The 12,231-nt window shown below is 39.4% G+C and overlaps 1 pseudogene; it reads left to right on the forward strand.

Annotated features, from left to right (window-relative positions):
• Positions 1-403: 403 nt before the first annotated feature.
• Positions 404-8,463, forward strand: LOC105756018 (ubiquitin-conjugating enzyme E2 variant 2 pseudogene; annotated as a pseudogene).
• Positions 8,464-12,231: the final 3,768 nt, after the last annotated feature.

A 12,231-nucleotide genomic window follows, 5' to 3' on the forward strand; every position in this document is an offset into this window, starting at 1 on the left:
CAGGTTGTATTCATTTTCCACCTATTCTCCACATCACTGCCATGAGTAATGTTTCCAAAATACAGATCTGATCATTATTTCATGCTGAAAACCCTTTAATGGCTCTATATAGTTCACAAAATAGTGTTCAAACACCTCAGCATAGAAACTTCTCAAGATTTGTCGCCTTCCAACCTCCAGACCCTAATCTCCCTCTAGTTTTCCCTCCCTATCATAGTTTTCATCACTGCCCTTATCATCACTAACACCATGACCACAGACATCAGCATGTCATAATGGTGAGCATTTCTGTAGAAGTTAATATATGCCAGCATTGTTCTTTAGAGACTTGCATGTATTAACTCATTTAATCATCTTACCCAAGCTATGAAGCAGTTGCTATGATCATCCTCATTTTACAGAAATGGACACTGAGGTACAGAATGCAATACTGAATAACTTACTTACGTCACCTAGCAAGCTGTTAAGTGGAAGAGCTAGGATAAAACTGGCATTTAGGTTCAGGAATTCTTACCCTCACCCAAACAAGTGCTGGTAAGTGCAGCCCATGTTCCAAATCCAACTTTCCACCAATTTTTAGGTTGTTGTGTTGTTAGGTGCTGTCTTAGTCATCTAGTGCTGCTATAACAGAAATACCTCAAATGGATGGCTTTAACAAAGAGAAATTTATTTCTTCACAGTGAAGTAGGCTAAAAGTCCAAATTTAATGCATCAGCTCCAAGGGAAGGCTTTCTGTATCTGTTGGCCTTGTCATCAATGTTCCCCTGAACTTGGAGCTTCTCCGCGCAGGGCCCCAGGTCCAAAGGACACGCTTCGCTCCTGGCAGTGCTTTCTTGGTGGTATGAGGGCCCCAATTCTCTGCTTGCTTCCCTTTTCTTTTATCTCTTGTAAGATAAAAGGTGGTGTAGGCCACACCCTAGGGAAACTCCCTTTACATTGAATCAGGGATGTGACCTTAGTAAGGGTGTTATATAATCCCACCCTAATCCTCTTTAACATAAAATTACAGTCACAAAATGGAGGAGAACCACACGATACTGGGAATCATGGCCCAGCCAAATTGATACACACATTTTTTGGGGGACATAATTCAATCCATGAAGGGTAGTTGGTTCTGACTCATAGCTACCCCACCTACAACAGAAGGAAACACTGCCTGTGCCATCCTCACAATCGTTATGCTTGAGCTTATTTCAGTCCATTTTGTCGAGACTCTTCCTCTTTCTGGCTGACCCTCTGCTTTACCAGGCATAATGTCCTTTTCCAGGGAGTGGTGTCTCCTAATAACATGTCCAAAGTAAGTGAGATGAAGTCTCACCATCCTTGCTTCTAGGGAGCATTCTGGCTATGCTACTTCCAAGACAGATCTGTTCATTCTTACGGCAGCCCATAGTATATCAATATTCTTCACCAGCACCATAATTCAAAGGTGTCAATTCTTCTTCGGTCTTCCTTATTCGTTCTTAGCTTTCCCATGCATATGAGACAATTGAAAATAACATGGCTTGTGTCAGGCACACTTCCATCCTCAAAGTGACAATTTTTATATGGCCAGTGAATTAAGAGTAGCTCTTACATTTTTAAACAGTTGGAAAAAATTAAAAGAAGAATAACATTTGAAGACATGAAAATCACATGAAATTCAAATTTTTGTATCCAAAAATAAAATTTTATTGGAACACAGCCTGCTTATTCATTTACATATTCTCTATGGCTGCTTACATAGCACAAGGGCAAAGTTTAATAGCTGCAACAGAGTGCTTCTGTGGTGCTCATCTCTTTGCAGTGCTGCTTGGTGCAGTGAAAACTGAAACCAAACAAAGTTATCGAAAAGCTTATTTATTTATTTATTTTTAACCAGAGTAATCAAAGCCTTTACCAATGATGAGTTAATTAAATCATGTTTGATTGCAACAGTCAAAGAAAGGTGTCTGGAGAAAACGAAGCTGTTGAAACCAGCAGCATTTGGGTGACAACTGATCCTTGGAGAGGTGAAACATTGGGAGCAACATCAGTAGTCAAAAAACGTGGTAAGTGGGGTCTACCGTCCTTTGCCCCCACCCTCCCTGGTTTCCCGTCCTTCTAGAGACCTCCCAGCCCTGTTGCTTCTGTGTTCCTGGCCAGGCTTCAGAGCTTGGCCCTCCAGGCCCCTGTGTTCCCACCCCATGAGCTCCCTTACGCCCCGCCTAGGTCTCCTTTACTTCCCCCCCCAGGTCACCCTCCTGTCTTGGCTATCCTCCTGCCCGTGCGGTCCTCTCCTCGTTGACCCGGGAGGGCTCTGGCATACCAGGGGAGCAGCAAGGAATACTATCTGGTAGTGACGCAACGCGACATCGGCATGTGTGTGGAGCGACTGTGTCTAACAGCTGTAGAAGGTAGTGGTCTCCACCAGAGTTAAAATTCCTCGTAATTTTCACTCTTTGGAAGAACTTGAAGAAGGACAAAAAGGAGGAGGCGATGATACAGTTAGCTGAGGCCTTGAAGAAAATAATACACTTACAGGGTGGACAGGCATGATTATTGTGCCGTCAAGGACAAATTATGAAAACAGAATATATAGCCTGAAAGTAGAATGTGGACCTAAATACCCAGAAGCTCCCATCACTTAGATTTTTAATGTAAATTAATATGAGTGAAATAAACAATTCCAGTGGGATGGTGGGTGCATGCAGCACCCTAAAATCCAAAACAGCAAAATTCGTGTAGCGTTAGAGTTGTACTGAGATGTCTAATGATGTCCAGAGAAAATATGAAGCTTCTACAGCCACCAGAAGGACAAACATACAATTAATTTTAATGAATCTTACACTTGTATTAAATGAACAACCTTCTAATGAAGTTAATGATTAAGTATCACAAGCCACACATTAAGTAAAAGAATTCCAGCTGGTAAACATGACCTGGACATTTGTAAAAATATAGTGAATATATTAACCCATTATGGTTTCAGGTAAGAAGAGGAAAAATGCAGCACACTGTTGTTTTCTCTTTTATCAAAGTACTGTTATTTAAGCATCAACATGGACTGCTCAAAATAGAATTTAGGTTTACAAGATGGAAGCATGGCAAGTAGTCTTAGATTGTCATGGAGGGGTGTATGTGATGAAAAGTAATCTCAAGAGGGAAGAAAATGCCAGTGGTAAGCATTATCTACCCCTAAAGCAGTAACTTTGCATTCCACCTCCTTCCATCCTCTGGTAACCACTGATAAACTTTTGTCTCTGAATTTCCTGTTCTAAACATTTCATGTAAGTGAAATCATGTAGTATTTGTCCTTTTGAGTCTGACTTAAATCACTTAGCATAATGTTTTCAAGGTCCATCCATATGGTAGCATGTGTGACAACCCGTTTCTCCTTATGGCTGAGTCATATTCCATTGTATGTTTGTACTATATTTTGTTTATCCATTCATTTATTGATGGATACTTGTGTTGTTTCCACCTTTTGACTATTCTAAATAGTGACGTGATAATATTCGTGTTTAGTATCTATTTGAGTCCCTGCTTTAAATTCTCTTGGGTGTATGCCTAGTGGTGGAATTGCTTGGTCATATGGTACTTCTATGTTTAATTATTTGAGGAACTCCCAAACTATTTTCCACAGTGGCTGCACCATTTTACATTCCTGCCAGCCGTGAATGAGGATTGCAATTTCTCCACATTCTCTCCAACACTTGTTGTTTCTGTTTTTTGATAATAATCATCCTAGCAGGTGTGAGGTGGTATGTCATTGTGGTTTTGATTTGCATTTCCCTAATAACTAATGGAAAGAACCCTAGGTGGCGCAAATGATTAGCTCTTAGCAGCTAACTTCAGTTTTGGCATTTCAAAGCCATCTAGCGGCACTGTAAAGAAAGGCCTGACAATCTGCTTCCATAAAGATTACACACAAGAAAATCCCATGGAGTGGTTCTACCCTGTAACACACGGGTCAGAATTGACTCGAAGGCAATGGAGTTTTGGTGTTAATAACTAATAGGTGTCCCTGGATGGTGCAAAGGGTTAATGTGCTTGGTTGCTGCCTAGAAGTTTGGAGGTTTGAGTCGATCCAGAGGCACCTTGGAAGAAAGACCTGGCAATATACTTCTGAAAAATCAACCATTGAAAACCCTTTGGAGAACAGTTCTACTCTGACACACATGGGATCGTCATGAGTTGGAGTTGACTCAAAGGCAACTGGTTTATTAGGGTTATAAAGGCATTTGCATGAGGATTATTGTTGTTGTTAGGCGCCATGGATTCGGTTCCTACTCATAGTGGCCCTTTGTACAACAGAAGGAAACCCTGCCTGGTCCTGTGCCATCCTCACAGTTTTTGCTATGTTTGAGCTGATTGTTGCAGCCACTGTGTCAACCCATCTCATTGAGGGTTGTGATCTTTAAGATTGTGTGTCATCTTGGCTAGGCAATGATTCCCAGTACTGTGTGTGGTTGTCTACCATTTTGTGATCTGTTGTGATTATCCTATGTGTTGTAAATCCTAATGTGCATGATGTTAATGACGCAGGATAGAAACACTTATGTTAATGAGGCAGGACTCAATCTACAAGATTAGTTTGTATCTTGAGTGAATCTCTTTTGAGATATAAAGTAGAGAGTAGGGCAGAGAGGGTAGGAACCTCATACCACCAACAAAATAGTGCCAGGAGCAGAGTGCATCCTTTGGACCTGGGGTGCCTGCACTGAGAAACTGCTAGACCAGGACCTTCCTCCAGACCTTCCTCCAGAGCTGACAGAGAAAGAAATCCTTCCTCTGGAGTTGGTGCCCTGAATTCGGACTTCTTGCCTCCTAGACTGTGAGAGAATGCATTTCTGTTTGTTAAAGCCACCCACTTGTATTTCTGTTATAGCGGCACTAGATAACTAAGACAAGGTTCTTCCTCTTTTTCACTGAACCTCTGCTTTACCAAACATGATGTCCTTTTCCAAGGACTGGTACCTCCTGATAACATTTCTAAAATGCATGAGATGAAGTCTCCTCATCCTCACTTCTAAGGAGAATTCTGGCTGTATTTCTTTCAAGACAGATTTATTTCTTCTTCTGACAGTCCATGGTATATTCAGTATTCTTCACCAGCACCGATTCAAATGCATCAATTCTTCTTTCTTCCCTATTCATTGTCCAGCTTTTGCATGCATATGAGGTGATTAAAAATACCATGGATTGGATCAGGTGAACCTTAGTCCTCAAAGTGACATCTTTGCTTTTTAACACTTCAAAGAGGTCTTTTGCAGCAGATTTGCCCAGTGCAATGTGTTGTTTGATTTCTTGACTGCTGCTTCCATGGGTGTTAATTGTGGATCCAAGTAAAATGAAATCCTGACAACTTCAATATTTTCTTTGTTTATCATGATGTTGCTTATTGATTCAGTTGTGAGGATGTATGTTTTCTTTGTGTTGAGGTGTAATCCATACTGAAGATTGTGGTCTCTGATCTTCTCAGTAAGTACTTCAAGTCCTCTTCACTTTCAGCAAGAAAGGTTGTATCATTTGCATATCCCCAGGTTGTTAATGAGTCTTCCTCCAATTCTGATGCCCAGTTCATCTGCATATAATTCAGCTTCTCAAATTATTTGCAATCACTATACTGATTGAATAAGTATGATGAAAGGAGAGAATTGAGTTAGTTAGACTCTTCAGTACATTACACATTACTATGATTAGTGTGTTCAAGTCCTCTCTCTTGTTGCATTTGTCTATGTTTTTCTTTTATTTCTGCCTAGTTGTACTCACACCTCATTCCCCTTGCTCCTCTAGCATTCTAGTGTATAGAATGCTTTCTTTTTATGTGTTCTTGCAAAATAAATTTGTTTCATGCATCTGTTTTAAATCGTATTCATAAATTTATATTTGTAACTAATTTGTCCTTGGTTTCTCAGCCTCTCATCTGGGACAGTTTAGAATTGAACAAATGCATCTAGGGGAAAACCCAAAACCAGGTGCTGTCAAGTCTGTTCGTACATATTGCAACCCCATATGTGCTCCATAGGGTTTTTAATAGCTGAGATTTTGGAAGTAGAATAGCAGGCCTTTCTTCCTATGTGCCTCTGGGTAAATTCAAACCTCCAAACTTTCAGTTAGCAGACAAGTGCATTAATTATTTGCATCACCCATGGGCTCCTTTTAGGGGAAAAGCCATGCAAAATGTTGGATGCGTTTTTGGTGTGGTTCCTTTTTCTCTAGAATGTTGGCTTTTCAAATAAAATTATTATCTGGCTTGATCCTTCAGTAACGTAATCGTTTTCAAATTTGAGTGACAATGCCAAACATAGAATATCATTTGCCAAAACTCAGATACTTACCCTAATACCAACCACCTCGCCCTGCCTGTAATAATAATCATAGGTAATATTTATTCAGCTTTTACTGTGTGCAGGTATTATGTTAATCACATTTATCTAATTATTATTTTCAAGGGCACATTACGCTCGCATTCTACAAATGATATATAACCTTTTCTCAAAATCACAGAGACAGTATGTGGTAGATCTGGGGTGCAACCTAGTATTTTTTCCACCAGAAACAAAATGCTTAATGACAACAATATAAGGCTCCCCCAAAATAAGACATGTAAGAAAAACTGGTGATGGGACCTATAAACAGATTTGAGCAGTAACTTCGTGTAATTTTCTGTCCTCCTTATAACCATTAAGAGGATACACAGCTCTTCTCCCTAGTGATTCAGAAATCCCCCTGAGCACTGTTCCAGAGGCTGCTTCTAGTATCCCCTTGCTCAGTTCATTTAAGTGGAACTATTGTTGCACAACCAGCCCTGAGGCCAGTGATAAGCCCTTTGTATGGAGCAGGAGGACATAGGAGATGTGAGTGTTCCCTTACCTGCATTGTCCTTGCACTTCTGTGATTTTACTGAGGTCTCTGCCTTTATAACAAGATGCCCACAGTGTTCACCCTGGGCTCCCTGGTGCCAATGCATCTGTAACATTTTCCCAACAATGAGGTGTTTTACTGGCCTTGAGATGCTAATTCGACCTTTTATCTCTAAAGCATGAGAAGGTTTTTGTAAAATTGTTAGAGGGAAGGGAAGAGAAGTCACGAATTGAACAAGAAGTAAACAACCTGGGATATGTTGAGAGTGAATTGGTATCAGTTTCTTCATAGATTGGATTTTTAAATTCCAACTAATTTTGTCTAAGCCATTTAATTCTTAGTGCTAAATCTTCTGTAATTGATCTAACCAAGATTTTGAACACATTGGATCTATCTGTGCCATCATAATTATAATGTCAAATTGCCTGCAAAGAAGAATCGTGGTTCTCCACTGATAGAGACATAAGCAGAACCTCCATGAAGTCAATATTGGTCCTTCTGGTGAGATTCTTACTCCTGTGTTGAGGGTGTATTTGAAGGACAGTAAGTGGGTATAGAGGATTGGATAAAGTGATTTTGAACACAAGGGATCTTGGAATCAGAAGAGCAATTATTATTTTCCCTTGGTTCCTAAAGATTTCCTCTTCCTAAAAGGAGTGTCAGATTAGACAAGTACATGGCTCAGTGACCCTGTCATCTAATGTCATATTAATTAGAAAAATGAATGCACAAATTGACTTTAAATCTGGGGAAAGGGAGTAAGATGAGAGAAAGGTCAACAGTAAACATGATTTTCTTATGGAAGATTCCTGACCCTGGGAGCAGATTCACAGTCGCCTGTAAGAGCATCTTCTCCTCCACATTTGCATGGGGAAATAGCATGTTTTTAAAAATCAGACCAGAAGAGGTCAGGGGTTCAGTTTTGCAATGCTGCAGCCCCAGCATCAGTGGGAATCTCTGTCATCTGACATACCCATCTCTGTCATCTGACATACCCATCTCTGACTCACATTCACCTGTCTCCAGTTGCTTTGGCTCAGGTAAAAGCAGCTGAAGAAGTATGTGTTGAACACTGGTTAGATGCCGGGATTTACTGTGAATAAAGATGATTCAGGCATGGTCCCTGCTCTTCAGTATCTTATAGTCACAGAGAAAGACAAATAATTTCAACATAATCTGTTAGAGCTAAGAAGGAGGTAAGTACATGGTGATGTAGGTGCACATGTGTGTCTATGATAGACTACATGTTTTTTTAATGTATTTGTGTGTATCTGTGTCTGTGTGTTTTGGGAATGGAAGTGAGGAAAGAGGCAAACGGTGAGGATCAGTAAGGAAGGTGTTCTTGGAGAATATTTTTCCTAAATGGGATCTTGAAACACCTGTGATCGTTCGCTGGGCTAAGAAGGGTTAGAAATCATGATAGTATCCTGTAGCTGCCGTTTCATTATGTTACTTTCTGTTCGTAGGCATCATTTTGAATTTTGTGACAAGTGTTTGGTTTTATGTTCTACGTTCCCTTTCATGAAACTGAGAAACATTGTTAGGGTACCATTTAATTTCCCCTGATATCTAGACACATGATTGATACAGTTTCACTTAAATTTCTCTCTGGAAAGGGTGCAAACTGTGGCCGAGAGAGGACCAAGTCTAATGCTGAGCTTAAGCAGGACCTGGAGACTCTAAGAACCAACCAGGTAGCACCATACACTGGATTGATAGTAATTCAGAAAGTACCTAACTTAAAATAGCTTGTGTTGCCAGAATTTATTGTTATATCAGCTGTTTTGACAATAGATTATATTTCCCTTTAGAAACAATTCTACGTTAGTTTGATTTAAGTAATTGTTAGATTATATAGACTTACTTGGCCTAGTACATTCATTAATCAAATTTAACGTTTGCTGTAAATCTTTGATGTTCCAGGAATCATACTAGTCACTCTGGATGAAACCTGATTATGAATTGTACCGCCTCTTTAGGATTATTTGGCTCTAGGAGCTGGATCTTTGGTCTGTGTCTCTAGTGTATTTCCAGATGGATTTTTAAAATTGATTGTGCTAGTTGACCCATAGTATTTGCTCACAAAATACATTTGATTGTATATTCCAGTTGTGATAAGTATGAAAGGAAAGTAATGCTATACCTATATAGTAGGCATGTGTCTGAGTAGAGAGCCTATGTTGAGGAAAAAACAGTGAAGTATAAAAATGCAGTGTGTCATAGCTATTTGGTAGGGATAATGGCTGGCAAGGTGGTCTATGGTCAGATAAGGAGGACAAATTTCATCTGTAGTCACTGTGTAGTCATAAATGATCAGCAAGCAAAGATGTGGTTGTTTATTTTAATGTTTTATTTGTTCGATTATTAAATGTCTGTTATATTTCTTTTATATAAAGAGAGCAACTTTTGTAATGGTGCTAGGAACTGTTTTCGATAGCGACAATATCTGTCAAAGCATAGATATTCCTACCTTTATATCCCAACCTTGGATAAAGCTTGTACTTAGCAATTCAGCTGTTTGGAATTTATCATCCAGATATATTGGCATAGGTGAAAATCAGTATAAGAATGTTCATAAGGGAATTACTCGTGGTAGTACAAATTGGTCCCAACCATAATGTTCACTAGTAAGAGAGCGATTAACTAAATTTTGGTTTATCTGTACTGCAAAATACCACATAATTAATAGCAAGACTTAGGTATAGCTAAATGTACTGGTGAGGAAGGGTTTCCAAGTTATGTTGCTTGTTAACTGAAAAAAGCAAATATCTAAGTTATATGTTAAATTTAAAAATCCATATGCTCAAGTGCAAACATACACACACACAGAGACACATAATTAAAATGAATTCGAGACATCTGAAAAGACATATACCAAGGTGTGCTCTGTGGTTACCAGTGGGAGGGTAGTGAGCTTGAGGGTGTTTGGAGGTAGTTTTACTATACCACTCCTACTTTAATGTAATTATTTATTTATTGTACATTAGATGAAGGTTTACAGAACATGTAGTTTCTCATTAAACAGTTCACAATTATTTTATGACATTGGTTATCAACCCCTCGGCATGTCAGCACTCTCCCTTCTCAACCTTGTGTTCTCTATTACCAGCTTTTCTGTCCCCTCCTGCCTTCTGGTCCTTGTCCCTGGGCTGTTGTGCCCCATTAGTCTCGTTTTGTTTAATGAGGCTGTCTAGTCTTTGGCTGAAGGGGTGACCATGGGAGCGACTTCATTACTGAGCTAAAAGGGTGTCCGGGGCTATACTCTCGAGGTTTCTCCAGTTTCCGTCAGGCCAGTAAGTCTGGTCTTCTTTTGTGAGTTAGAATTTTGTTCTACATTTTTCTCCAGCTCTGTCTGGGACCATCTGTTTTGATCTCGGTCAGAGCAGTCAGTGGTGGTAGCCGGGCACCATCTAGTTGTACTGGACTCAGTCTGGTGGAGGCCGTGGTAGCTGTGGTCCATTAGTCCTTTGGACTAATCTTTCCCTTGTATCTTGTTTTCTTTATTCTCCCTTCTTCCCGAAGGGGTGAGACCAGTGAAGTATCTTAGATGTCTGCTCACAGACTCTTAAGACCCCAGACACTACTCACCAAGGTAGAATGCAGAACATTTCTTTATAAACTATGTTATGCCAGCTCAGCTAGATGTTCCTCTAGACCATGGTCCCCACAGCCCCCTGCCCAGCAATTCAGTCCCTCAGGGAGTTTGGATGTGTCTGTGGAGTTTCCATAACCTTTCCTTGTACAAGTTGTGGTGGCTTCCCCAATATTGTGTACTGTCTTGCCTTTCACCAAAGTTACCACTTATCTATTGTGTATTTAGTATTCCCTCCCACCCCTCCCATCCCTCATAACAATCAAAGATTGTTTCTTTTTGTGTGTAAACCTTTTCATGAGTTTTTACAGTAGTAAGTCTCATACAATACTTGTCCTTTTGTGATTGACTTATTTCACTCAGCAGAATATTCTCCAGTTTCATCCATGAGATGCTTCGCAGATTCATCATTGTTGTTTATTGTTGCATAATACTCCATTGTGTGTATGTACCATGGTTTGTTTATCCATTCATCTGTTGATGGGCATCTAAGTTTTTTCCCTCTTTTTGCTATTGTGAACAATGCTGCAATGAACATGGGTGTGCATATGTCTATTCATGTAAAAACTCTTATTTCTCTAGGATATATTCCTAGGAGTGGGATTGCTGGATCATATGGTATTTCTATTTCTAGTTTTCTAAGGAGCCACCATACCATTTTCCAAAATGGTTGTATCAATTTGCATTCCCACCAGCAGTGCATAAGAGATCCGATCTCCCCACAGCCTCTGCAACATTTGTTATTTCTGGTTTTTTTTTGGAGTCAGTACTATCCAGGTAAGTTGGTATCTTGTTGTTTTGATTTGCATTTCTCTAATGGCTAGTGATCACGAACATTTCCTTATGTGTCTGTAATTTTTGTGTCACTTTTGCAAACTCACAGCTTTATTTAACTATTTTTAACAACTTTAGTTAGAATTCATATACCATACAATTCATTCACTTAAAAAGCATAATTCAATGGCTTTTAGCATATTTGCAGAGTTGTGCAATAATCACCACAATCAAGTTTAGAACATTTGCATCACTCCAAAAAGAAACTCCGTACCGCTTAGATGTCAGCCTCCAAAACCTCCGTCCATCCAGCCCTAGGCAACCACTAATCTACTTTATGCCGCTACAGATTTGCATATTCTGGATATTTCATACAGATGGATTCATTCAGTATGTGGTTCTTTGTTACGGCTTCTTTCACGTAGTATAGTGTTTTCAAGGTTCATCTATGTTGTATCATGTATCAGTAATTCATTTATTTTTTATGGCTGGTATTCCACTCTATGGATATTTCACATTTTATTTATACATTGTTGAGTTGATGGACATTTGCGTTCTTTCTGCTTTTGACTATTATAAATAATGCTGCTATGAATATTTGTGCACAAGTTTTTCTGAGCAGATGTATCTTTTCAGTTATCTTGGGTAGTACTTAGTGGTGTAATTGCTGGGTCACGTAGACTCTATGTTTAACTTTTTGAAGAACTGCCAGATGGTTTTCCCAACAATGTATGATGGATCCCATTTCTATAAATCCTTACCAAAGCTTGTTATTATCTGTCTTTTTTATTAGAGCCATCCTAGTGGATGTGAAGTGGTATGTCTTTGTGGTTTTGGTTTACATTTCCCTAATGACATTGAAATCCTTTAGGGAAGTTCTGCTGTCTCCTACAGGGTCTCTATGAGTTGGAATTGACTTGAGGGTAATAGGTTTGATTTGGTTTTGGTTTAGTGACATTGAGCATCTTTTCATGTGCTTATTGACCATTTGTGTATCTACTTTGGAAAAGTGTCTGTTCAGATCCTTTACACATTTC

This window comes from Trichechus manatus, unplaced genomic scaffold (genome assembly GCF_000243295.1).
Source record: "Trichechus manatus latirostris isolate Lorelei unplaced genomic scaffold, TriManLat1.0 scaffold00232, whole genome shotgun sequence".
NCBI lineage: Eukaryota > Metazoa > Chordata > Mammalia > Sirenia > Trichechidae > Trichechus > Trichechus manatus.